This window comes from Battus philenor, unplaced genomic scaffold, assembly GCF_028537555.1.
Source record: "Battus philenor isolate CCGP_79_NKW_IND1 unplaced genomic scaffold, ilBatPhil1.0.hap1 SCAF_23, whole genome shotgun sequence".
Classification (NCBI taxonomy): Eukaryota; Metazoa; Arthropoda; class Insecta; order Lepidoptera; family Papilionidae; genus Battus; species Battus philenor.
Window position 1 is genome coordinate 6,361,887 of NW_027181686.1, and position 25,977 is coordinate 6,387,863.

The window sequence follows — 25,977 nt, forward strand, 5'->3', positions numbered from 1 at the left end:
GGCAATACTATACAATTAACGCTCAAAGTCTGAATTATTTAAGATTGTAACCCGAGAGTGGAACCTCCGACCTATGATCGCAAGTCTCTGTTCTTTACATCTGGGCTATCACTGCTCACTCGTACACCTTGCACGTATGTATATACGTGTACACGCTTATTAAATTGCCGAGATTTTCATCTCGCTCGAAGTAACATATGCGCTACTGCGCTAATCGTCTTGTTTTTTTTTTATCAAACAATAACAACAAGTATGAAACTTCCTGTTATTAGTCATTTTTATAACAGGTTAGCACACGTAACACGAGTTTTGTTCTCGAAAGTTTCAAGTAAGAATTTATGTTAATTCATTGGCGTTAAAATAGCTTCCAAAGTTCAATTTTGTTAATGACGACCGCTAAACCAAGTTCAACCCATAAGGTATATTTTGGGAATCCCCAACATATAATAATGTAATATTTTACATTTATTGGTTAAAAATAGAAAAAACTCGGAATCCTTTTTTAGTGATATCTTTAGTCATAATAAAACCAAATAATTTTAATCGTTTAAGTTATTGAGTAGGATATTTTATTACGCTTATAGTTTGTCTGCAATACGAGAAACATCAAACAAAGTTACATTGCTGTTAATATTAACATAGAATTATTAAAAAAGTAATAAGCAAAAGTGTGCAAAGCCATAAAGAGGGAAAGTGGAAGAACTGAATGCTAAGACATCAAGTATTTGTGACCAGTTTTATGTATTCCACTGATCTTTAAACTTAAACAGTAAATTCTCGCTGCCGGGTCAAATAAAGGAAAGTGGCCTTTATCACCATTTCATTCGTTTTCAATATATTTAGTGATTTTATGTAGCATTATATGTATATTTAACGCAGATCATTTTTTAAATTGGTTTGCCTTTCAAACGTTAATTAAATTTACGACGATTTTTATTTGTTTTACGACATTTTGATGTCGTCAGAATATCTGTTTGTCACGTAGCAACATGTAGTATAAACGAACATATCTCAAATCGATTTTCACATTAGACAAGAGGAATGACAAGTTTATATCCGCATGGATATTTATGTTCTATTAAAAGTGTGGCCCATAACAACAAAGCCTAGTAAATAATTGAAGTAGACTCAATGAGATATGAAGAAAGAAGTCGAAAATTATCTACAAGATCGAATGAGGATTGAAGAAACCTTTAGATGAACAAAGGTATCATGCATAGTTCAGTACATTAGCAAGTTGAATGGGCAGTGGGCAAGCCATGTAGCGTTTAGAACAGATGGTGGCCGGGACCTTTAGATTCTGGAGTAGACCGGCAAGCGATGGACAAACATACTTGTTAAGGTCGTCGGAAGACGCTAGATGCAGGCTGTATAAAACCAGTCTTATTGTAAATATAATGGGATACCTATGTCCTGTAAGCGACGTGCTACTATGAAATGATAAAGATTATGAATAAACTACACAATAGGAGTATAACCAAATTGATTCCTTTATGGACATAAACCGGAACATCGTCGAATGAAATCAGAAGATTATAATCAATTAAACCACAATCCAGGATCTACTATTCTAAATGTAAATTTTACATAGGCCCTACTTATAATTTTATCAAATAATAATTAAATTGTGGATATGAGTTTTTATATAACAATTCTCAAATAACTAGTTCAATTAAAACCAGGTGCTATTAGAAGAATTATGTCTTAACTTGCGGAAATTCTTTACTAATGATATAAAAACATGCGCAATAATTTGCATCGAGGTAATTATCGGTTTCACCTATTAATTCAAGAAATGTCCGGTCCTTGATTTATAAGTTGTTTACAGTATTTGCATATCCCTGATGGCCTTGTAGTTTCTATAAAATTATCAGCAATCTGTGAGCTACGTGTTATTAAATTTTGCACTGCATCAAAATATGCAAATATTATGTAATTTACAATCTTAGCGAAGTTGCATATGGACGCGGATAGAAAGCTGTGTTGCCACACGTACACACTTCCCTGCATCACTAATAGGAAATAGGAATTCAACCGTCATGCGATCAGCATTAATAAGAAAAGATTCCACAGCTCATAGTCGCTTGACGATCCACTGAGAGGACTATGCCCGGGATTTCTCTGCGAAATCACATCACTTATGCAATTGATACATTCCAGGTGGTAGGTAAGTTGAAATAGCAAGTCACATAGCGCGCAGAACAGATGACTCCCAGGTCCTTATGGTTTCGGAGTCGAGCTCACTACCAAGAGCAGCGTCCACCCACAAGATGAACAGATGACCTTATTAATTTTGTCAGAAGGCTCTAGATCTAGGTCGCTTCCAACAGACCTTATTGGAAATTTATGTGGAGACCTATATCCAGCAAATGACGTCCTTCGACTGAAGTGTTGACGGTTGCGAGTGGCTTTAGAGGGTAGGATTAAAGGTTCTGATGTGGATACCATAGACTAGTAAGTTCGGTTTAGGACCTTCGCTTTCAAGGTGGACGACCTCGTTAGGTTCATCGGAATATATTGAGTACAGGTCGTTTGCATGCGGTCCTTTTGAGAATTATATGTCCAGCAAGAGAACATCTACGGCTGAAACGATAATGATGGCCGTTCGACGTGGCCTAATAAGTTTTTGAAAAAAAAACTTTCAAGGTTATTTTGATTAGAAAGCATGTTCCCCGTCGCTAAAGGATGTTCCTGCCTTTTAAAATAGATGATATCCTTTGTTAATTTTTAATTCAATAGTAGTTTTCACGAAAACGCCGATAAATTTAGACAAATCAGTTTTTGATTACCTTGTGTTAAGTTTTTGTGTCTGGCTCGCCTACTTTAAAAGAACAATGTTTAATTATTTTGATATAGTATTCATATATATAGTACAGTGTACGATTTATGCTTAGCCGATCACATTCCAACGCTTCTATCAACTCGGCATTGACGGATACATTCTTTCGAATGGCAAAGGTCATCGAAAATAGCAATTCAACGTCGTGTGAATAATCAAATGTTGCCAGACGCTTTATTGAAAACCTTGGTCGTGTTACATGTTCAATACAAGTGCATGTGTCGACTTTAACTGTGAACATCGATCAAAGTGTTTGCCACTCACTTCACCTGCACCGCGAGAATAATAGGAGTTATTAAGATCCAATTACTGGTGAAGAAGCGTTTCTCCTTTGTCCCCCTCCGAGGACTCGACGATTGACTTTCATCTCGATTGCTTTAAAATAGAAAGGTTTTCTTACACTTGTGTACTATTATGTGCGTGTTTAGTCAATTTATCAAGCTATATTAATATAGTTAAAGCGGAATAATTACAATTGAGTAGCTGCTAACACCATTAAATGATTTATATCGTGATTTTTTACCTAATGTTTCATAAAGGTAAATTTTAAGAATCAATCATCATTTCACAAACACGGATCTATTATCTTTATAATTACAGTGGCAGAACATCCACTGCTGGACAGAGGCTTCACTTTAATAATTTCTAATTGGACCATTATTTATTTATATAAAATGCAGACGTTATAAGCATATTTCAAACAGAAACAATTATTCACCGATTGCCTTTGGAGAATTACGCTTAAAAAGCAAGAAAATTAATTTATTTACAGAAAAATAAAATCTTTACTGCAATAACTACAAAAAATCTTTAAATTTACAATTCAGATGTATTTACAGAAAACTGATGAAAAAAAGGCGAAATTTCAAATAATAAACAGAATCCGGATTCACAATAAACACTATTAAACAATTTGCACATCGCTATTATATTAAGCAAATGTCACGGCAAGCACTGCTGTGAGCAAGTGTTGTGAATCACCTCAATTTTGCGGAGGCTTTCGCTAAGGTGGATAGGTCAAGTTATCACGAGACGCAGAAATGACTAGCTTTGCGAACTTGAGTCCCCATTTTGCTAAGACGAACGCAGTACGTTGTTGCGGTGATTACAAATAATTGAAAGTAATACGCGTACTTTTGTTTCGTATCGACCTGAACAGCTATAGGACCTAGATACTGACACGCAATTGCAAACAAAAGGTGGTAGTTACAAAAACTGAAAACATGATAGACTTGGCCATCGTAAACCGGAACACACTATTTTCGTACATAAGTAAAGAAAATAAAAGAAAACAAAATAAGAGATTTCTACGCAGACCTGGTTGTTAATTTTTCGGATGACATGACTGTAATAAGACAAGAATTATATAAAATAAATCGCAGCAAGAGCTCTCGCCGGCGAGGACAACTCGTAAACTACAGATCATATCTCGGGGGCCCTTGCACCAGGTTACTCCTGGGAGCCCGAAAAAGAAAGCTAAGAGCTCAGTCTACCAATCCAGTGGTTAAATATGTATCAACTAGAGTTGAGGCTTAAGGAAGGCGAGGGCTTTTCTACAAAAACCGAGGTTTAGTCTAAGCGCCAAAAATAACTTCAAGGACGTTACCGATGAAGTAGTTGACAGAACCTAAAAAAGCAACCATCTTCAGCAATTGAAGAAACGATTAGAAAGTGAGTGTAAAGGGAAAGTAAAAAAAAACGGAATCTTACTAATAATTAGATAATAAAGTCTCTAGCAATCTATTACTGTATGTGTGTATGTTTATTAGTGTTATTAACTCAAAAACCAAAACAATGGCAAAACTGATTATATCTGTAAGTATTTTAACATGAATAATTAATTAACAGTAAACCAAGTACTTAATAGGATCATATAAAGTATCTTATTTACAATATGGTTCATAACAAAGTCCAATTTAGTATATCTTAAGACTAATGCATAACATTATCTTGCGACAATATTGTAAATTTTATAGGTAAAAGCTCGCATTCTATCCTATCTAAGTAAACAATAAAATTTGAATAAATCTGCGCTTGAAAACGAATATATTAAAGATAAATGTAACGAACGTTTGAGTCTTTACATAATTTATAATTAAATTATTTTATTTTACTAATACTTTGTTGAAATTTTATGTCACAAAACATATTTTGTCGAGAGTTATTTCGCACTAATTTATTAATTTGGTTTTATGATTATTTCGTAAGCCACCATTGTGTAATCGCATCATATGGAGAACATACGCGAAAGTATATCATTTTTGGTGGAAAGTAACATATCGAAAAAATTAAATTTGGCCTAAAATTAAGGCAATAAAATATTTTTGATAAATTCGCGGCAAACCAGACTGCCTAGTCTTGATCTGTGCTAAAAAGTTTAATCTATATATGTACTCTACAACAGTTTTATCTCTTTCGCCCTATTTAGTCGATATTTCTCTAATCTTAAATTTGACAGTATGGGGGAACAACATACTTCCCTAGTTATCTGATAAAAAAATGAGTCCATTCAACTCACGATAGTGCTAGTGGTAAAAATGTTATTCTATTACGCAAGCGCTTACATCGATTTTCCGGAAGAATCGATTTATTGTAATTGGCGACTCGGTACCGATTGTCGGCCAAGTGCCACGAAGAGCGACGATTCGGTGTATTCTGGGTCAGCAAAATTGTGAATGGGACCATTGCGAAATAAATCACATTTTACGCAAAGACACCATATTTTGCTTTTATTTATTTTATTATTAATAAATTTTCTTAAAAATCGGACTCTTGTAATTGTCGTGTGTGTGGTATGCACAAGTATGTGCATCATCATGAGGTACCGCGCAATTTTGTTGTTACCTACCTAAGTTAGAAGCGGCTAAACGATTTTGCAGATTGGCGTCTTGTCTCCAAAATATATTTCAAATGTTGTTATGGCGAATATTCATGACGATCACAATTACTTTGACAGGACCAAACAAGGATAAATGCCCACACGAATACTATATATATATATATATATATATATATATATATATATATATATATATATATATATGTATATATATATAAATATATATATATATAAATATTAATTATGTACCTTACCTTTACCTTCACTTACAATAAAGTAAATTAAATAAGTAATTGAATAAGTCAAACTGATTTATAATTCAGCTAAAAATATTTTCAATGCTACAATACGTTTTACGCTGTACACAGTCCCTTGAATTCACTTACAACACCTTCCAACAAAATAATATTTTATAAAAAGTGATGTAAAAACTACAAAGGGAATTTCGAGCGGGATACAAAAAAGCGGAACATGAAGCTCGTGATTGGGAATTGAACCTGCGCCATTAACGTGCCATACACACCCACGCGTTACGAAAAAAGACGATAGTACGTACAGACAAGAAGAAAAATATTTAATTCCTAATAGAACTGAAAAAGTAATACTTTGTTGTTCTTATTTATATTTCATGATATAATTGTTGTTATACACTGCCAAATTTAATTTGTTTTATAAATAAATTAAAAAAAGTATTTTGGTTAAAGGAACAACAATAAAATTGATAAAAATATTTAAAATCGTCGATATTTATTAAAAAAAATATTCACAAAGTATGTTGCTAAGCGCTAAAATCGAGAACAGCCTAACCGATTCTTCTGATTTTTAAACTTATATACTTAAAGCACGAAGAAGTTTCTTATGGAAAGAAAAACTTAAAAATTTAAAGAAGATTGTACAATCACGATTTTCTTTAGTTATTCAAATCACAGAATATTTTAATACATTTGCACCTTCGTCTGTCATAAGACACTATAAAAATGTCAATAATTTCTATAGTCGTATTTAATATATTACATAAATAAAGTGTCAACAATAAGGTAACACATTTAATATTTTTTCTATTGAATAACAAGGTAATAACTTTTAACGAAACGGAGTCTATCAGGGACTCTTATTTTTTTATTTCTTCTTTTCTTTCTTATTTTTATTTGTTTGAATTTCGTTATCGACATTGGACGATTTAAATACTATTTGAAAGCCAAAAAAATTTTTATGTTACAGTTATCGAAGATTCTGTTTAAAAAATATAAAATAAAACATAAATATCCAAAATTCATTATACATAATTAATAACTTTTTATAATAAACAAGTAATTTGCTTTTTAATGATATTTTCATAGAAGACGTTAAATTAAAATAATTGGTTTATTTTCAAAACATTTATGATTGCGACTGTACAAAAATATTATGATCTAAGCCGAACCTGTTTAAAGGTACTCTTTTGAGGAATGTCCGTTGTGTAATAAATAAATTTTAGATTTGGAGCATTATATTTGACATTTTGTATTAAAAATATATAAGATATCTCTATTATCCATTACTTGTAAAATAAAAAAATTATAATTAGCGACTTAATTTTTTTTTTTAATCTTGCACTTAACTGCGCTACCATCTCGTATTAAGTAATATTTTTAAATTCGGAATGCAAATCCATTCCTTAGCTGCTCTTTTAGTATGATCCTTTTTCTATCATATATTTTAATACACAGATATTTATTACAATAAGAAAAACCAGAAAGTTCTAAAAATAGCTGCAAAGAAAAAGAGGTCTCAAAATCCGACACGTATGATTTTATGTAGAAATACTATCATGAATGTAATATCGACATAAAATTAATATCGGTATGTTTTTAAACATAGAGAATTCGAAAGGGAACTGATTAGAATTTGCTTACATGATCTTATGATTCAGGAAAATAAAAATATGTACATTTCACAGAAAACATGAAAGTTCTAACAATATATTTTGATTTACATAACAAATTTTGATGATCGATTACAATAGATGTTATTAAATTTAATTATATATAACTGCCGTTACCTAACGTTACGTTTAACATTTATTACTTAACTCTCAAGTTTATTTTTTATACAATTGCATACGATCGTACAATATACTTTGTTTGAAATATTCGTAGCGTTATAATCGTGTTTTTAAAAAAGTTTTTATTTACATCAAATTATACTGTACGATTTCACACATCAATATGTTCAAAGTGTAACTCAGTGATCACAGAATACAGGTGGGTCGATTCCTATTAAAACATTATCATCGACATCATTTTAGAGTAAGAGACGTTAACTGTATGGGGCTGTTTGTTCAACTCGACAGCCCACTAGACTGTCTGTTACTTTAGTTCATATACCAATCTCCTCTTTTCTGATTCGATCTTGTAGAGTAATTCTGAGCATGACCGTCTCTATGATGCATTAAGTGAAGTGCTTGCCTATAAGGTTGAGTAAGAGACTACATCTTAGTGCCATCAGTTATCATTGAGAACACACATTGGTCGTAGACGAACATAGATACACGTACACGTAAAAATATAATATACTTCTAAATCTTAATGTGTAAAATTCTTGTACTATTGGACTTTATTTATTGAGTCTATTTTTACGTCACTTTGCCTTCAGGAAAAAAAATAAGCCATCATCGTTAAAAAAATATTTATCCTGTAGAGCAAAACAATAAATCATAAGAAATTGATTAAAATAAAACTATTTTGCATAAACCTATCACTAATATAAGCAATGTTCGCTGCAATAGCACCTCATTATTCTTGTAAGCACAAATTGACTGGAAAATTTAGTTACATTGCTTATTACTGTAATGGGTCCGCGCTTTGAGGCCGCTCTCAGTGCTTGCTATAGTATAAACGACAACAAGAAGTCAACGAAATCACTATAATCAAGAGTAACCATCGACTCTCCTTGCACGGCCTCTTCGGTACGGCGAAACGGTGTTAATACGCCCCGGTCCAATCATTTAATAGTACTTGTTAATGCATATTAATAACAGGTTTATAGGATTGCCTATAATGTATTTTTCATAGAAAACATGTGTAAGTTCATTAGCTTTCCCCAACAAGCAAAAAATATTTAAAAATTCCATTCATATGTCACTTTTTTTAAACAAGCCAAAAAAAAATTTTGGTCTAATTTTAGACCTGTAAGACCTATATTTGACAATATGCATTTTAATGAATACCTTCTGGAATGGGATTTCGTTAAATTAATTCTTAAACTCAACTCCACGAAAGAAATATTCCTACCAAATTTCAAGTCTCTCAGCCTTATGTTTCTATATCGTGTTAAAATTTATGGAGATAAAGAAAACGCTCATCATATCTAAATGCACGCATGACTTGATCCTTTAGTAAAAAGCGTTTTATTTTATTTCAAAAACATATGTTATGGTGACAAAAATAATGAATATTTTTTTCCGCCAATGTTCTTTGATCAATTAAAAAAATATTTAAAAAAAAATTATTGCATGTTTATTAATAAACTACACGGATTGATATTTAATATGTATAACATCACCAAGCAAGACGACTTCTACTGACAGAGATAATACTTAGAACAAAATCCAAAGACTACGCATAGGCGTGCGAATTAATGCAACAGGATCCAAGGTAGGGTCAAGTATTAAAATATTTTGAACAGAACACGGTGAAAGTGTACCTGTATACATTATACATTTACACATTGACAGAGCGATTGTTTTCACCGCGTCGCGTGAATGTTAATAGTAAAAGTGAATCAACTAAAGTACAGTCGAAGTTGCGTATTAATTACGCTTTGTGGAGAATGTACTACCGTGTTATGATGATTTGTAACCGCACACGTGTCCTAGAACTGTATAATTAGCGGTCGTTCATAATTTGGTAACAAAATCATTAATATTTTTTTACAGAAAGTAAGTAGTAACACTTAAAAAAATCGTCTAAACATTTTGATGATAGCCAAACTGGCACAAATATGCATAATTTTCCTTTACCGCCTTTAAATTATAACAACATTTTAACTATATACAGAAATAAAATTTCCGTTACACTATAGCAACGAGCACTTATAATTTTCTTAACTTAACTTCTATGTATAACTGTGCCGCTCCCAACCAATCATATTAGAAATCTCTGTGGGGCTATACCCAGCAGTGTACGTCTTATGGCTGAAATGAAGATGATCATGATATTCTTAAACGTATTAAGATTTCTTTACTTATCTAGAAACTTCTAAATAGAAATATTTAACGTATGATTTTAGAGGTTCTAAATTCAAATTCCAACAATTTTTATTCAACATTATGTCAGATTATATCTCTTATTGCTGTCAAGTTTAGTCAAACTGTCTGTGTTATTGCTGTCAAGTTAAGTCCGGATGATAAATGCCTCCCAGTTGAGAAGTAGCGGTGAAAGAAGTTCAGCGGAGCCTTAAACATTTTTTAAAATTTTAAAAAGATATACTTTGTATATATTCAAGGTGTGCTATCTTCTATGAAGTCATTTACAATGTAGTCACCTATAGCATACAAAAATTCTTGAATATTTACTTTAAATTTTGTATTATTGTATAAATAACTAGTTTCATAAAATACATTTTTTGTGTTAATTTTGTCGCAGGGACCTATATCTGATATTTATGTTTAACATTTGAGAAATAAATAGTAGCATAATTTGCAAACATTTTTCTCTTAATACTCTAGTTGTTTTGGAAGGCAAGTAGCGTCTAGTCAGCTATTTATCACGATATATTTGCAAAGCAATATTTTTAAAAGAGTAAATAATGAAGTGTTTTGTATGGCCCACTATTTAAAAATGACAATCGAAATAATAATTCATAACATTTTTTTCTCATAAACGCTTTCTGATATTTAATAACACATCTGAAGTTTTACAAAAGATATATAACTCGTCTACGTCAATAGCAAAATTATTGCTGGCAAGTAACGCGTTGTCTATGATTTACTTTTTTAATGCAAAAAACTTTTGGTATATTTTTAAACAGCTTTCTTGAATGTATACAGACTATATGTGAGACATTTAAAAACATAGCTAAACTTCCTTCCTTCCGTGTATATATCTACTAATATGGAGTTTATAGCTTCCTAACAATTGTCCCAGTTTCCCAGAACGAGGAAAAGAAATATGGAAAACGAATAGAACTGATTCATCGACATTCAAAGCGTAGTATACGTAGAAACCGAACATTGGCAGTAGAGCAGCTGCGTGAGAGATATCGGGCGTCGATCGAATGTTTTGTGCCGACTTTCTTATGTTGTTTTCATAATTGTGCAGTTATTTGCGTGGTCTTCCGATCGTTTGTTCATTTGATATGCGTTAGATAATATAGTTTTGCATAAACTTTTCTAAGAAAGACGATTTATGAGAGTGATACTATGTTTTAATTAGTGTCGTCTTTACTTTCTATAATCAATGCATTTAATTATTTGTAAATGATATATAAGCATAATGTAGAGCGTAAGGTACATACTCATACAATATGAAAATTAACTTTTTTTATTAAATTAGAACTAATTTTTTTGTAGTTTATTGTCGGATTTTTATTTTTACCTTACTAGCATTTACAAATATAAGGGAACAGAACGTAATGGACGAATAACCTGAGCCTCGTTTGAGGTAACAAAGCCTGCGGACTCTTTCGGGAGCCGCACGTCTGCTACATAGTATTTTTATTGCGCGCTAGGTTTTTTTAAACTATATATGACATCTTTGTTTGAGCCCACAGATGCTTACTACAAGACTATCTATGAGGGATATACCTTAATCGTCACTCTTGGCTGTCAGGTTGACGAACGCAATGTGGTATTTTGATACACAGAGGTTGGCAACTTGGCAAAAAGTTTCCAAAGGCTGCTGCCCATTCTCTGGAAACTTGTTTATTAGCAGTCACTTTAGAATTAATGCCAAAAGTATGAATTATATAAGATCGTGTCTCGGGAATCGAACCTGCGACATACAATCGCTAGTCTTTGCTGTCAGTGCTCTGTCTTTGGGCCACCACTGCACAAATAAAAAAAAGACATAGACATATCTAATTTTTTTTAATATAAGAGACAAATAATTCATTATTCAATTAACAGGCTGCCATTTCCTTAGAGATCGATTACTAGATAAATTATCTATGAAGTCGTGTTAAATTTTAACATAAAGCGTACAACCATTTTCTCTGCGATTTCTATCTCTAGCTAAAACAGGTTATCGTGTTTTAGTATTCCGACTGTATAAAGGAGTTACATTTATAATTATTAATAGTAAGCTTTTATTACAGTTAAAAATAGCCTCCTGAATAACTTTTTAACCTTTTCTGCGCTTAAGACGTAAATCCACATTCGAAAAAACTTTGCTTTTGTATGTCTTAGCCTGAAACCAGGAAACTTTTTAAATGAGATGTTATAAATTATTATTTGGATTTTTAGTTAAAGAAACGTTCGCTTTTGGATGCCTATTCATGGTAGTATGGAGGTAGGTACAAGTATTGCAAGGATAATATAAAAAGACGTTCTTTCTGCATAAAATGATAATTATATCATGGATTTTCGAACAGCGATAATAAATTTACATAATCTTCTTTATTTAATATTTACTATAGAATCCAAGCTCAGAATATTTCATAGCAAAAGCTAGTGCCTCATGTTTTCACCTAGATTTAATGTAATTCATTCGTATAAACAAGATAAGTGTAATCACGATTTACGTGCGTACAACCGTGCCAAGTTCAATAGAAAATTGTAAAGCATGCCTCATACATTATGCGGTACTATACGTGTAACAATTGAAAATAAAGAAAAAAATAGATACAGCAATAAAAGAAACATTTTTAAAGGTGTATATCGCCGCTTTTTTTATTTTAAAATATATCAGTTTTCAAATTCCTTTCGTGTTCGAAAATATTAATATTATCACGACTACCATTTCAGCCACACCGATTATATTAATATTTTCATGCGGCCCGGAGTCTCCATTCCAGACCCTTAAGGGCCCAGCGGCCGTCCGTTACTTTTGTTCGTCTATCACAACAAATAAATTATAAATCTTCATTTAAATCTCATTATGTATATTTCATACTATTGCAAACTAGATACAATAAATCTGAATTCATACACGCACTCAAAACACCGATAAGTTTCGGTTTAAATGCATGCAAAATGATATCGAAATTGCTGTAAGTATAATAAACAAAAGTCAAACTTACAGTTCGGTTAAGCTGATAAAAAATTTTAGTTGATGATACTACTAACGGTTTTACACGTGATATTGCTTGTCTTGAATACGGTGTACATTTATAAGATTTTTTAAATAAAAAAATTCTGCTCAGCGCCTCGTCTGGCATCGCCTAACGAAAACTAGACTATTAGTTGAGTAATTTTAGCTATACCGTACTTTCAAACTTAAAATAGTTTGCATAAAATTGTTTCCCGGTAGAAATATTTGCCGATCTATGATGTAACTCATATAAAATAATTATATACATATATATATACTCATATAATATAATTATATATATATACTCATACAATATAATTACCAGTTTTAGGATTAAATTCAGGTATTTATGAAATACATATTGCATGATGCTGAACAGCTACATCACCAGAAAAATCAGGTGAACGTGGTCTCGTCACCTAATGTTACATAAAAAGGACAGTGCAACAATGTTTAGACTTTCAATAAAGTTTACATTAATGTCGTTTAATGAACAGGCTTGAGTTGCATTGGCTGTTCAGTGACAAATTTTTATAAATGAATTACTGAAATATTTAAAAAATTTTAAAGTAATGGTATATATATAATGAACTAATTTGATATTGGACCGAGATCGTTTAACAATAGGTGGATTAATTGTCACGGATTTTCATTATTACGTATTGCTTAAATTAAAAAAAATTATGACAAGAATTACCAAGACAAAATCATTACAAATTACCTCGAGTAATAATCTAGTGTCATATTAAACTGACATTTTTTCGACAATAACCTTCGTAAACGTACCAAGGCCGAGACATGTATAAAAAAACGCCAATTCATACGCTTAAATAACTTGAGCGACATTTAAAAGAACATTAACATTCAAAAGTTTAACAGATTTCGGATTACCATGGTCGTGAAAGTAAGCAGCAAGTGGAAATGTGTTCGTTGGATTTAGATTACGTACTCATATACATGTGACGAAGATATCATTTGACAGATGTCAATCCATATAGATAACCTCAAAATTAACCCAAAAATAATTAAAATAAAAGTTTTTTATATATAAATTATTCAGTACAGTGATATTAAATATATTAAAATAATTCATTTTAAAAAGGCTGATAAAAAAAAATCAGCGAATCAATTTTATAATAATTAAAGGGATTTCTTCGCATATTTTTTTCGAACGTATTACGTAGTTTAAATGTAATACGATATTGTATTTTCTTATTACATAGTCCTTAGTTTAATTTTTTTTTATCTTTGTTGTTTTTTTTAAATACTTTTTGTTAATAAGATTTTGATAGGCAATGATTCTTTAAATTAAATGATTATGAACAAATTACTCTCACACTATTAGTACGCTTTACAATTCTAATTATCAAACAAATGACATGGAGTTTTATCTAACTTTATAATGCTCCAACTACTCTTACAATCTTGTGTACATAGAACTGTCAACAGCTGGTTTTATGGCGACCACAGTTTAAATACTTTTGTCGCATACAATTCTAAAGCGTCACACAATTTTATTCATATGTTCTGCGGTTTGTTGAAGGCGACTTTCCCTAGCGTTTGCATTTCACACGTTTTCAAAGTAACTATACAATTGCGTTATGTGTTTGCATAATAGTAAAATGGAGACAGCTCATGTTAACAGCTAGCAGTGGCTGGATGTAATCCGTCATAAAATTACATCTCTTATTGACGATTCAAATTGAATCTATGACGTTTTCCGGTAATAAACACATCAGGCCTGAAGATAACCAGCGAAACATTGTTAGAGGAATTATAAACTATTTAAAAAACAAATAAAAATGACATTATACTACTTTGCGAAATATTCCTCGACTTCACAATTAATCTCAAGTCCAATGTATAACTATAAACTAGTAATGTAGAAGAACAACTAGGTCAGGTTTTAAGGATGCAGTATAAAATCATTACTTAATAAATAGAACGTTTGATTTCATATCTCCAAGTGACGAACATCATATACTTCATATTATTGTCTACTTTGGATCGTTCCTAGTGATCGTTCGAGAAAATTTTGCTGATTTTTTCCCAGAATAATGAAAAAATAGCATAATTCGTAAGAAAATATAATTACATTAAACTTCACTATAGTACCCTCAAACTTAAAATGTACAACTAAAATAATTTGTACTTAGCCAAGCGGATTGACGAGTTGATGTGAGAGTGGGCAGGTCATAAAGCGCGCAGGACAGACGGTCGCTGAGGCTTTAAGTATCTAAAGAAGAGATCACGGGTCGTCAAACAGAGCAAAAAACGCTCACTCACTTTTGGGTGAGTCCCTTATTCAAGAGCCAGATGAATTTATTCCCAAGCATTATTATCACTAAAAAGTCCTACACACTTTAAAAGGTATTTTTAACGAGTTTCTGTTTATTGAACTTTATAAGAATGAACAGTGGTAGCTCAGCGGTAGAGAACTGAGACTAGCAGTCATAGATTGCGGATTCGATTCCCGATACAATCTTATATAATTCACACTTTGTGCATTAATAACGTAGAATTGCCACGGCGCACAAACAAGTTTCCAAGTGATAGGTATTTGCATTCTCTGCGTACCATAATACCACAATGTGTTGGACAAACAGCCTTCCAAGTGTGAAGATTAAGATATATCCTCCCATATATATTTTTGGGGGAGACCTGTGCCTTACATTGGCCATGTATGGGTTGAAACGACAAACTTGATAAATATATTACATGATATAAACATAATACTGTAACTACAAAAGTAGACAATTTATTATAAAATGAAAGCACTTCATTAAACTTATTCATGGTAATAATTTTGATGGGTTATCTACAGAAACAGTTTAATTTTGTCCGCGGTATTTTCATTGCTAATCCTTTCGTTTTTAAAATAGTTATTTCCTGTAACGCGTTTCAAATTTAGGGGCCTTATAACTTTATTTATTAATAATAAAAGGCAATAATATAAAAAAAGAAATATCGAAGACACCAATGATTTATTTTCCATTTATATCAGTGCTATGAATTTAAAAAACGAATGCAAATGTGTATCTAACGAATATAAATAAGATTTAAATTTAAATAAGTTCCATGAAATAGAAAAACACTTTCTCAATAGTTTTATTTTATAATAAAACATATTTATAATACCACATACATTCTAAATTGGTTTCAAAACGAGGCTATATTGGATCGTTCCATCGAAATAGATTTAATAATCGTGAATTTACGTCAAAGAAATAAATATTATTTCAATAAAGTAGGTATTGAGCTCACGGATTCATTTCGAAATATATTCATATATAACTGTATCAACATTCTTACCAAAGCATATGCCGAATAGTGGACCAGGAAATCTGGAAAAAAAATATTTCGTTTTTAGTATAAATTTCATAAGACTACAAGGCTATTTGAAAAGGTCGTTTTAATTCGCTTACGTAATTAGATAAAGAACATAATTAACATGGAGCCTCATCTCCGAGTTTATCCGAGTCGCAATGTTTAATCTCTTGTCAAATTTATCTTCTTAAAATTGACTTTAAACAGGATTTAGTGGAGTTACACAGCGATAAGATTTGATAACTATGAAATAAGAAAAAGTGTAATATTGCATTAAAAAGAGCAATTTAGAGAAATTGAAGATTGTCCTAAAGGAAATATCATTATTTTATCTAAATATTATTCACCAAGGATTATTATTCAGAACGAACACTAGAATACGTCTTGAAATGTCTGAAGACTCAATTTAGATAGCAAAATTATATACAGATAATCTTAGCCATCGACTTAAAAATACGAGGCTTCTAAACGCAAACCCTGATCTTAAAGGAAACCAAAAAAATTCACATAAAAATACAACCGATACAGTAGTATAGCAACTCATTCCCAAGCTTTATTATTACTTAAAAATCTTTTACAGTATAATTGGATTTTTACAAGTTTTTGTTTAATGGTTGTTTTAATGAAAAGTTTTCAGAAATAAATCAATGCAACGCAGCCATAACTTTAAGGCAATGTGTCAAAAAATTCTCGATTTAAATACAATTAACGTCCGTACGCATCTCAGATTCTCAAAATAAATTATTATCAATTTTATTACTGCCCGATGGCTATAAAACATCAACTAAAAAAAATAAGTAGGCATAGCGGGACCAGTATTTCGACTGGCAACACGACGTAAAAGAACGAATGACCGCTGTCGAAATCATCTCGCCGCAGGTGAAAGCAGACGAACGCGTTTTACGCACAGATTTGCTCGCAGCGAGTTAGCGATGGCAAGTGATTACAAGCAAGCGACGGCGACAGCCGGTGCGTGAGGCGGTGTGTTTAACATTCCTGCATATTTAAGATGTCTCTAACTGTTAGAGGCTTCGACCTCGATGATAAGAAGTGAAAAAGTCTGTTTACTTTCATCGTCGTTACTTTAAGTTTTTGATTTATAAATAAATCTCGTTTTCACCCAAATTTCAGGAAACCATTCAAATTTTTAACTTTTAAGAAAATTGTTGTCATAATTGTTTTTTTTCCTTCATTTGTTTCAGCTGTAGGTTGCACTCTGCTGGACCTCCTGGGTTTCTAAAAGGAACGGTTGGTAAAGGTCTACGTCAACTGTAACCATTAATCACATCGTAATAATTATTGCTATAAAATCATTGAGATCGCTAAAAGTGTGCGTCGTTTCGTTTCACTTTACAAGTTACAAAAAAAATTATCATTACGAAATTATCTAAACTCGCAACCAATCACGCTGCTACTTATACTTCTTTTTCTATCGCTCTCGGATACTTCAAGCAAAAGAGATCAACATCTAAATAGTTTACATCTTTATTTCTTTAATGACGTTCATACTGAAAAGTATCAAAAACAATCATTAATATATAATCTATATGATAATAATTCGGGCTGTGCTAACATTTGTCAATTAACGATTTTATCTGATTACATACGTTTTAGAACTGAGCTTCCTTGACAGCCACAAGGGCTCTTTTGGAATTTTGAGTGTAAATCATTATATAGAAAAATATATTTCTAAAGACAGGAAATATTCAAATCAACTAATATTTTTTACTAAACTTTATAAAGTAACCAATTTACGTCGACGTGGAATTTAAATAACATTAAAGGTAAATAGATATCATAAACCATCAGATCTACGTCAAAATAATATTAATATGATCACGTGATATAGATTAATCCACACGGCTGTCTTAATGTAACTTTTTATCTTCAACATTCTAAAGAAACAATCAGTGCGTTCACCTTTTGACGAATGATAGTACCTAAATATACGAGACTATTTGAGAAAAAGTGTAATAATTAGAAAAACAAACTGTTTTCAGCTTTACCTGGAGCATTTTCTAACAAAAGAACTGATGTATTTGAGAATTTTAATGTTATAGATTTGAAAAATATGAAGCTTCCTAAATTATTTGTGTTCTGTTTTGTATATAAACGTTAGTTCTTTAGGAAATTTATTTTTTCTCAGTAGTATATCAAAAATGCTCATGCCGGTCCTTGATCTCCACTCCAAGTCTTGAGGCCCTAACGGCCATCTATTCTGCGAGAAATGTGGCTAGCCCACGGCAACTTAATCTTGTCAATACATTGTCCACGTTAATAGAAATATTATTACATTTAATTTTTGTCGAACTCTTCAGGTTTAAGGAAATTTATATTTAATAAACTTATAAATTCCATTTGATATATAAAATTTAATCTTATAGAATATGATTTCTAACATCGATAGCTTTAATAAAAATTATAGTCAACGACCTTGTATTGACCGAACGCCGGGCACCTGTATTCGGCGACATTCACAAAATATTTCATGAACGGTTGTTTACATGTTAAATAAGTTAGGGCTAATAGAATGTTCAAATTAACTAGTTTAATATTTTAAAATAAATCCAAAACATCAAAATATTAGCGACAATATTAGTTAAAAATATGTAATAAGTTAACTTGCTTAAAGTCTGTACCAATTTGATGTTTTGTATGTAATTGTAACATTTAACTTATGTTGAACATGAAAAATCTCTACCAATCTTTACACTGATTCTATACCGAATTAAATAAGTAGATAGTTCAGGATAAATATAAACGAAATATTTAGTTTCATGTATGAGGGTATCCGCAGAAGATCAAAAACCATGGATGACGCTCAAAGAATTGCTCATCTGAAGTAGCAGTCCATTGGGGCTGAAAGGTTCTTAAGTGTTGACCACGAGCCAGTAGACGCGGCGTGGGTAAGTCCCCCACAAGGTGGGCCGAAGACAGTTAAGATGGCGGGAAATCACTGAATGCGGGCAGCGTTAGACCTGTCGTCATGGCGATCTTTTAGAGAAGCGTATAGACAGAGATATAGTTTCAAAACTTTAAAATCAATGACAAATAAAAGCTGAGAACACACCACAATGACCAGAGAGATAAAAGTGAGGTAAATCGTATTTATTTCCATTAAACAATTGATATTGACATAAGTGTGGATAAATAAAGTAGGTAGTAACCTCCCTTGCTGCTCCTGGTAATAATTAGCTTGTGTTATGAGCACCGCAGGAACTTCCATTAATACTATCAGCAAAGATGTCAGTTAGTTCATAATCTCTAATAATAAAATTAGATGGAAAAAATACACATAGGCAACTATAGAATACGTGAATTTTACAAGTGTATTAGTGTATGTTGAAATATAATTATACGTGAAGTGTTTAATATGTCACACTTTAAAGCGATTTTAATACGCATTTTTGTGTTTTCGAGGCAGTTTATGAGGCAACGAATATTTTTATGCGTATTTAAATAATAGTCGATATAGATATAAATAGACAAATGTTTATTTATTATGGCTATTGTATAGTCATTTAGCAAGTGTACTATATTGCACAGAATAACATGCTACAATCCTTACTACATTGTTTATTTAATTGTAATCCGGCGTACCTTTGGTGCGGAGTGCTGCAGACCCAGTCCGTTTCTATATTTAGCGTGACCGAGCACTCACCTCGACTACTACCAATGCTCAGCCAATGCTTAGATGTTCAACTCTCACATAGGTGCATGAATCTGGTCCGTGGTATGCACTTAAATGCCCGCAGGGGTTTTGCAACTACAAGTTGTAAAGCGTGCGATCTAAATTATGATTCTGTTTTTAACATTACTTGAAAACTAAATAAGGCAATGCTTGCTTTGATACCACTCGCTTGCTATGAAAAAGTGCTTAATGAAAAAATAGTAAAGTCACAAGCAGACTTCCAAGTCTGTGAAATGAGTTACCTATGTACAAGATCAAAATTTCGATGGTATTAAAAAAATTGTATATATACAAAATACGTAACTAATACAATTGGACGTTAAGTATTTTCTAGATTTTTTATATTTTATTGAATTCGGTGTTACGATAAATAGAAATTATAAAAAGACGTAACTTATTACAATTTTTAGAAAAGAATTCAAATTTATATTTAACATGTCTGTAATACATTTAACTGAAATTAAATATTAAGGTAAATAAAAATACCACTTGGCTCTTATGTATCGAATTTTCAACAATGCAAAAGAAAACTTGGTGTATTATTATATTATATCGTAGTTTGAGAGACAATACAATATTAATAGAGTTATCGTTAATATTTTTTTTCTATAATAGAAATTTTATTTTTTTAACTTTCTTGCTCAAAATTTTTGTACATGAAAAAGATCATTAGCATCATTTAAAACTGTGTTACAAATTAAATTTTTGTTTTTTTTTGAGAAGTCTATGTATACGAAATAAAAGTAGATGTTTATCTTTTGTAGTATTATTGTACGATGTATCATTCTGTATAAAAAGATTTTAAGGCGAATCCAATTGCGCGACTCGTGTGGGGGTCATAATGAACCACTGAAGGTGCGAACGGAACAATGCTTCTTCATAAGCGTAAGTACTTTTCGACTTATCTCGTTTTACTCGCGAGTTGCGTAACACTTTACGTGATTAATTCCGCGTTCAGTTCCAACTGAAAGTTGTATTGCAAAACTGTTCTAATAAAACGGTCTATGAATATTTTACTGACGCAACGTGCACCTTGTAAAACAATCATTTTTATTTATTACCAGTCCAAACAGACTTTGTTCTATTAAAAGTTTTCATTTGTCCATTGGTCTGTGTCAGTACTATTTGAAATAAAAAATAAATAAAACGTTTTTAAGCGTATACACTCTTTTATTATTAACTTATTAATCTCTACCTATGAATAATGAATATATATATTGTAATACTTTATGATACGTTAATAGTAATATTGTTGTTTGAATACATCCAGACAAGTCCTTTTTGGTTTGGATTGACGTAAAATTTTTGACAACCGACGACATGTATTTTAAACCTGGTGCTTTCAATACTAAAGTGTTGTTTTTACTTATTATTTTGGTGTTGTTTTAAAATTTTCTATATACAATATAAAATAAAGTATGAAAAAATTTGTCGAATTAGTCCAACCGATCTCAATTTTTGTGCTGAACAACACATTTAGCAATTCATTTTTATATCTCTAAAATTATATGATATTAATAATCTTGTAGCTACTTTGTGTTAATAAATCACGGGGTGTATTAACTTTATTTGAAAAAGTATATTACTTAATCGCTATTTAGGTATAAATACTCATTTTATACCAAAAATAAACCATAAAATCAAATATGTCATCGTTGTAGAAATATAAATAAAGACACAACTTAGTGTTTCTGCTGTTATCTTAATTCTTTCGTCTTTTTTATTCCTTAAATCATACAGGATATAGAATATGAAAGAAAATATTAACTTTCATTAATAAAATAAAATATTTGGTACATACTTTAAATCAAAAGGAGCAAATTTCTCTAACTAAAGCATTAACTTACTTCAGCATATTAGAACATAAGAGAAACGTAATCAGCGCTGCCACAATCAGTGACAACGTGACCAGTTTGGACCGAGCAGTACCGGTTAGTGCAACAACCCTTTTCCCGTGGGTGTCGTCGGGTAACGCCGACGATATCTATTTAGAGACGTACCCACACTAAACACCGATAAGAAAGATATCTGTAGCATGTTAAAGAAGAAAATAAACAAAAAAAACTGTTCATACCAATATTAATGGAATCGCAAGATCTTTTCTAATGTGATGAAAACAACACTAATATAATCAATTATTAAAGTCACTCCAAAATTCAGGCAGTTTTAAGATTATGTAGCCTATGGAATCCTCTATTCTTCGTCATTAAAATAATACATGAGCGTGTAACTCACATAAATACACAAATTCAATTTTGGAATCAGTCACACATAGTAAATAGTAAATATTTATGAAAAACGATGATTTTCATGCATAACATACATAAATTAATAAAGTTCGAAATTAAAAAAATCCATGCTTTCGTAATAATACTCTTGCAATATAATAAGTACCTACACAATACACTACTACTACAAATACACAACATAAAAAGATACGTAGTTAAATAAATTTTAAAAAGTCTTAAGGTAGACCCTGTCCGGTGCACAAAAACTTGGTCTCTAAGCGTACCTCTAGTTTACGAAACGGCTTTTTAGTCTCCTTATTTGTTTTCTTTGTTGAAAAAAGTAATGTAACTGCTTTTGTTGAGATTTCTACAGTAAGAAAACACATATTTATCAACAGTAAATATTTATAACGAATAATCGCTTCTAGTTGTGGTAGCCTAGCGGTAGAGGACTGCGACTTGCAATCGCAGGTTTGATTCCCGCGATACATCGCATTGTATCGCAGGAACAACCCGGGAATCCCCGCATGCCAAGAATAGCGATTATCGTAGATTTCCCCATAGATATCTTTGGTGGAAGCTTATACCTTGCAGTGGAAATCTAAGCGCTGAAAGAACGACAACAACAAATCGCTTTGTTTTTATTGCAATATCTTTTTTTCAGTACTGTAAATATTTTTGAGTCTCCTGCTAATTCATTGAAATATATAGACCAGCCAAGCCGAGCCTCCCGCTGCAGGTTTTATAGATATAAGGTTTTATAAAGAGGTGTAACCTAATCGCCTTTAACGCTCTGTTACGTCAAAGCCTGCGAAACTGTTAATACCAGCAAACAGCATTTATCAATGAAACGATAAAATAAATAAACTTTGTTTCGTTTGGTCTTTAAAATTGATAGAACTATAACGAATAAATATGATATATGAACATATATCGAAGAAATATAACGTCATTTTGTAGTGTCATGTCGTACTTATAGCATTAAAGAGATTATTTTATTAGCCCTCACATCAGGAACACGGAAAGGTAAGCTTACTTACATTAACATAAGACGTTTGTAGATTAAATGACGCTTTGGGCGATAATAATTTGAATGACTGTCTACACTATGACACAAGAAATAAGACTCGAGCTTACATGAATATTGTAGAAGTGTAAATGACTTTAAAATCACTGCATTTATAATGTAATTATGAAGAAATAAAAAATAAAGACGATTGCGTATGTTATGGGTGGTCAGGTAATAGTTGGTATTGTCTCGTTAAATTACTTTAGATGTTATGGTGTTAGTACAAGAATTAAATTTGATTTACGTTTCAGGTATGCACATGACTTCCCTTTAAGTTCTAGTACTAGATATCATATGACATTATAAAAGATATATACGAAATTCGTTGTGCAATTTTCAGGGTACACTTTTATATAATTATTAGTAAAACTGTCGCACAGTTTTGAACATTAACTTAGATGTACTGTAAAACTCGTTGATGTCTTTTGTATAGATCTTTTCCTAATTACCTCATACATGTTTATAATAATTACTGCCTCATATCGACTTACACAAATATAAAAGAATTACACGAACCAAATATTTATTTTTATTTATATAGACCACCGGAGTAATTTTAAAAATGTGGAAAAATTAGTTTTTAATCATAATATGAATTGTTATAGTATTAGCCATTTCGAGACGGTAAATCATGTTCACCGTTTCATAAAAGATATTGATGGATATCAGAAATATTATTGTTTATTACCGGCACAGACTATAAACAAACAAACAGTACAATCAACGTTTGATGTTTGTTGAACGCATTCATAATTGAATCAGGGAAAACAATGCCCAATAAAAACTTCTGATATCGACTAATACAACAACATTCTTATACCGTTTCGTCATATGATTGAATGTTTTATATCTTTTTTTGAATATTTTTTTATTACCTAAGGTTGTACTGTTTATATTTTTTTCACCATGATAGTGTTAAGAAACATAATCATGTAGGGTTTGTTAGATTCGTTATTGCTTTCTTCTCATTCGACCTCATGCAAGATTAACGGCATAATTTTATAAATAACTTTTAGTCAAACGTAAGTTTTTAAAGTTAAAGATAAAAAAAAAAACAATGATGACAACTCGATATTTCTCAGTTTTCAACATTCTAGTTGGTACTAAAGGAGATGATAAAGAAACATTTTCATATTTCTTTAACCTATCGAAAACGACTTAGTTATTTGCACAAATATTTTGTTATATATAACATAGGTGAGAACATTTTTGCTACTTCAACACGTTACACATGGCATAAGGGACGACGTTAAATGCTTTTAAAAATTTCAAATCCTTGGACAAAAGTATAATAGTGTGTAGTGAAATAATCTCCAATGTGTAAAGATTAAAATACCTAGGAAAGTAATATGCTATAAAATGCAGGACATCCAATATTAGGATGACTTAATCCTCTTAAAATTTGACGGGTTAAAGGATTAACCTGTAAAGTAACTGCGAACCAATTTTGTACTTTAAACTATTTTAAGTCCCTCGTTTAATTTAAAAAAAGAAACATGTTTTATTAATAAACAAATTTATTGTTAGTATTTTTAATCACAAACTTGTAATCAAAAACTATTTAATACATTGTTTTGATAAGAAACACATAAGTCGTTTTCTTAAATCTATTTATTTACCCTTTTTATCATATTTGTAATTGCTGACTAAATATTTTATAATCATTCTCTACTCAATTTAGTAATCTCTTCTTCCTTTTATTAATTGCTAAAAGCCTAGTACTATTTTACAATACTATATACTATTTGGTATAAACAATATAGTGGTTATTATCTTTATCCATAAATACATAACTTTAGAATATCTCTAGAATATGTTAGCAAAAGTCAATGTTAAAAGTACAACTACGCAATAAAATTTTAGGTAGTTAAACTGAGAATGACGTAACCCAAGATACACGAAATAAAAAAAAATCACTTTAAAGTTTTTGATGTAATTTTAAGTAATAAATTAAAAAAGATAATTTGATGTAAAACATTGTAGTTACAAGAAATAGAAAGGCTTATTCGCTATCATAATTGCGTCCATCAATAAACAGTTTACTGTTGATGCATCGGTTGTACAGAAATATCTGCGAGCTTTTCTTGACTATTATTTTCCTTTTGCATGTTGAATATACCAATATTACGGTGCAAACGTCCAATTTACAAAAACGATGCCGTCATACTTCAACCGTGGATTTCCTTTGAAACATTGAAAGTGAGCATAACTATCAAAATGGTTAGATACCCTGATAAAATGCAATTAGCAACGAACGCCACTCACCCGTCGATCGATCCGTTAACCTGCACGCGACAATCCCGTAAAACACCAATTTGTTAGACACTTTATTTCTATCCAGCAGTCGAACTTTCAAAACACTGTCCTTGTGATCAAAAGCTTACTTCGTGTCTAAGGCGAAGAGTTTGATTTCTAATCGCATTAAACGAATCTTGTGGAAGTTAGTACGCGATCCCACACAACGTTGAATGTAACACCAATTAGTAGTAATTACTTTACTGTTGATAGATGCGGTAATGCGTACGACACGTCTTACTCGCACCGAGGTTCGCGGTTCACTGGAGGAAGAGAAGTGAGAAGCGACACGTCACTCGCTGCGCCCGCGCCTCGCTTACCTTTACTTACTATGTTTTATACGGTGCTTACAAAATTTGATGCTTTGAGAATGTGTAAGAAATCAAATACTTATACATGTAAATACAATAAGTTACTTTAAATAACTGTTAATGTTTTGAGACGTGTTCCTTGACTAATG

The 25,977-nt window shown here is 31.4% G+C and overlaps 1 protein-coding gene across 3 annotated transcripts in view; it reads right to left on the bottom strand.

The window, feature by feature from the left end:
• The window catches only part of LOC137924050 (zinc finger CCCH domain-containing protein 13), a 78,397-nt gene extending 52,630 nt beyond the window's left edge, over positions 1–25,767 (bottom strand). For 2 of the 3 annotated variants that reach the window (XM_068767362.1, XM_068767360.1), the window contains exons 1-2: positions 25,488–25,767; positions 16,220–16,251 (exon numbers count right to left, since the gene is read on the bottom strand). The gene's annotated coding sequence lies outside the window, so the exon portion shown is untranslated. The remainder of the gene's footprint in view (positions 1–16,219; positions 16,252–25,487) is intronic. The other variant, XM_068767361.1, reaches the window with a different exon arrangement.
• Between the last annotated feature and the right edge of the window lie 210 nt (positions 25,768–25,977).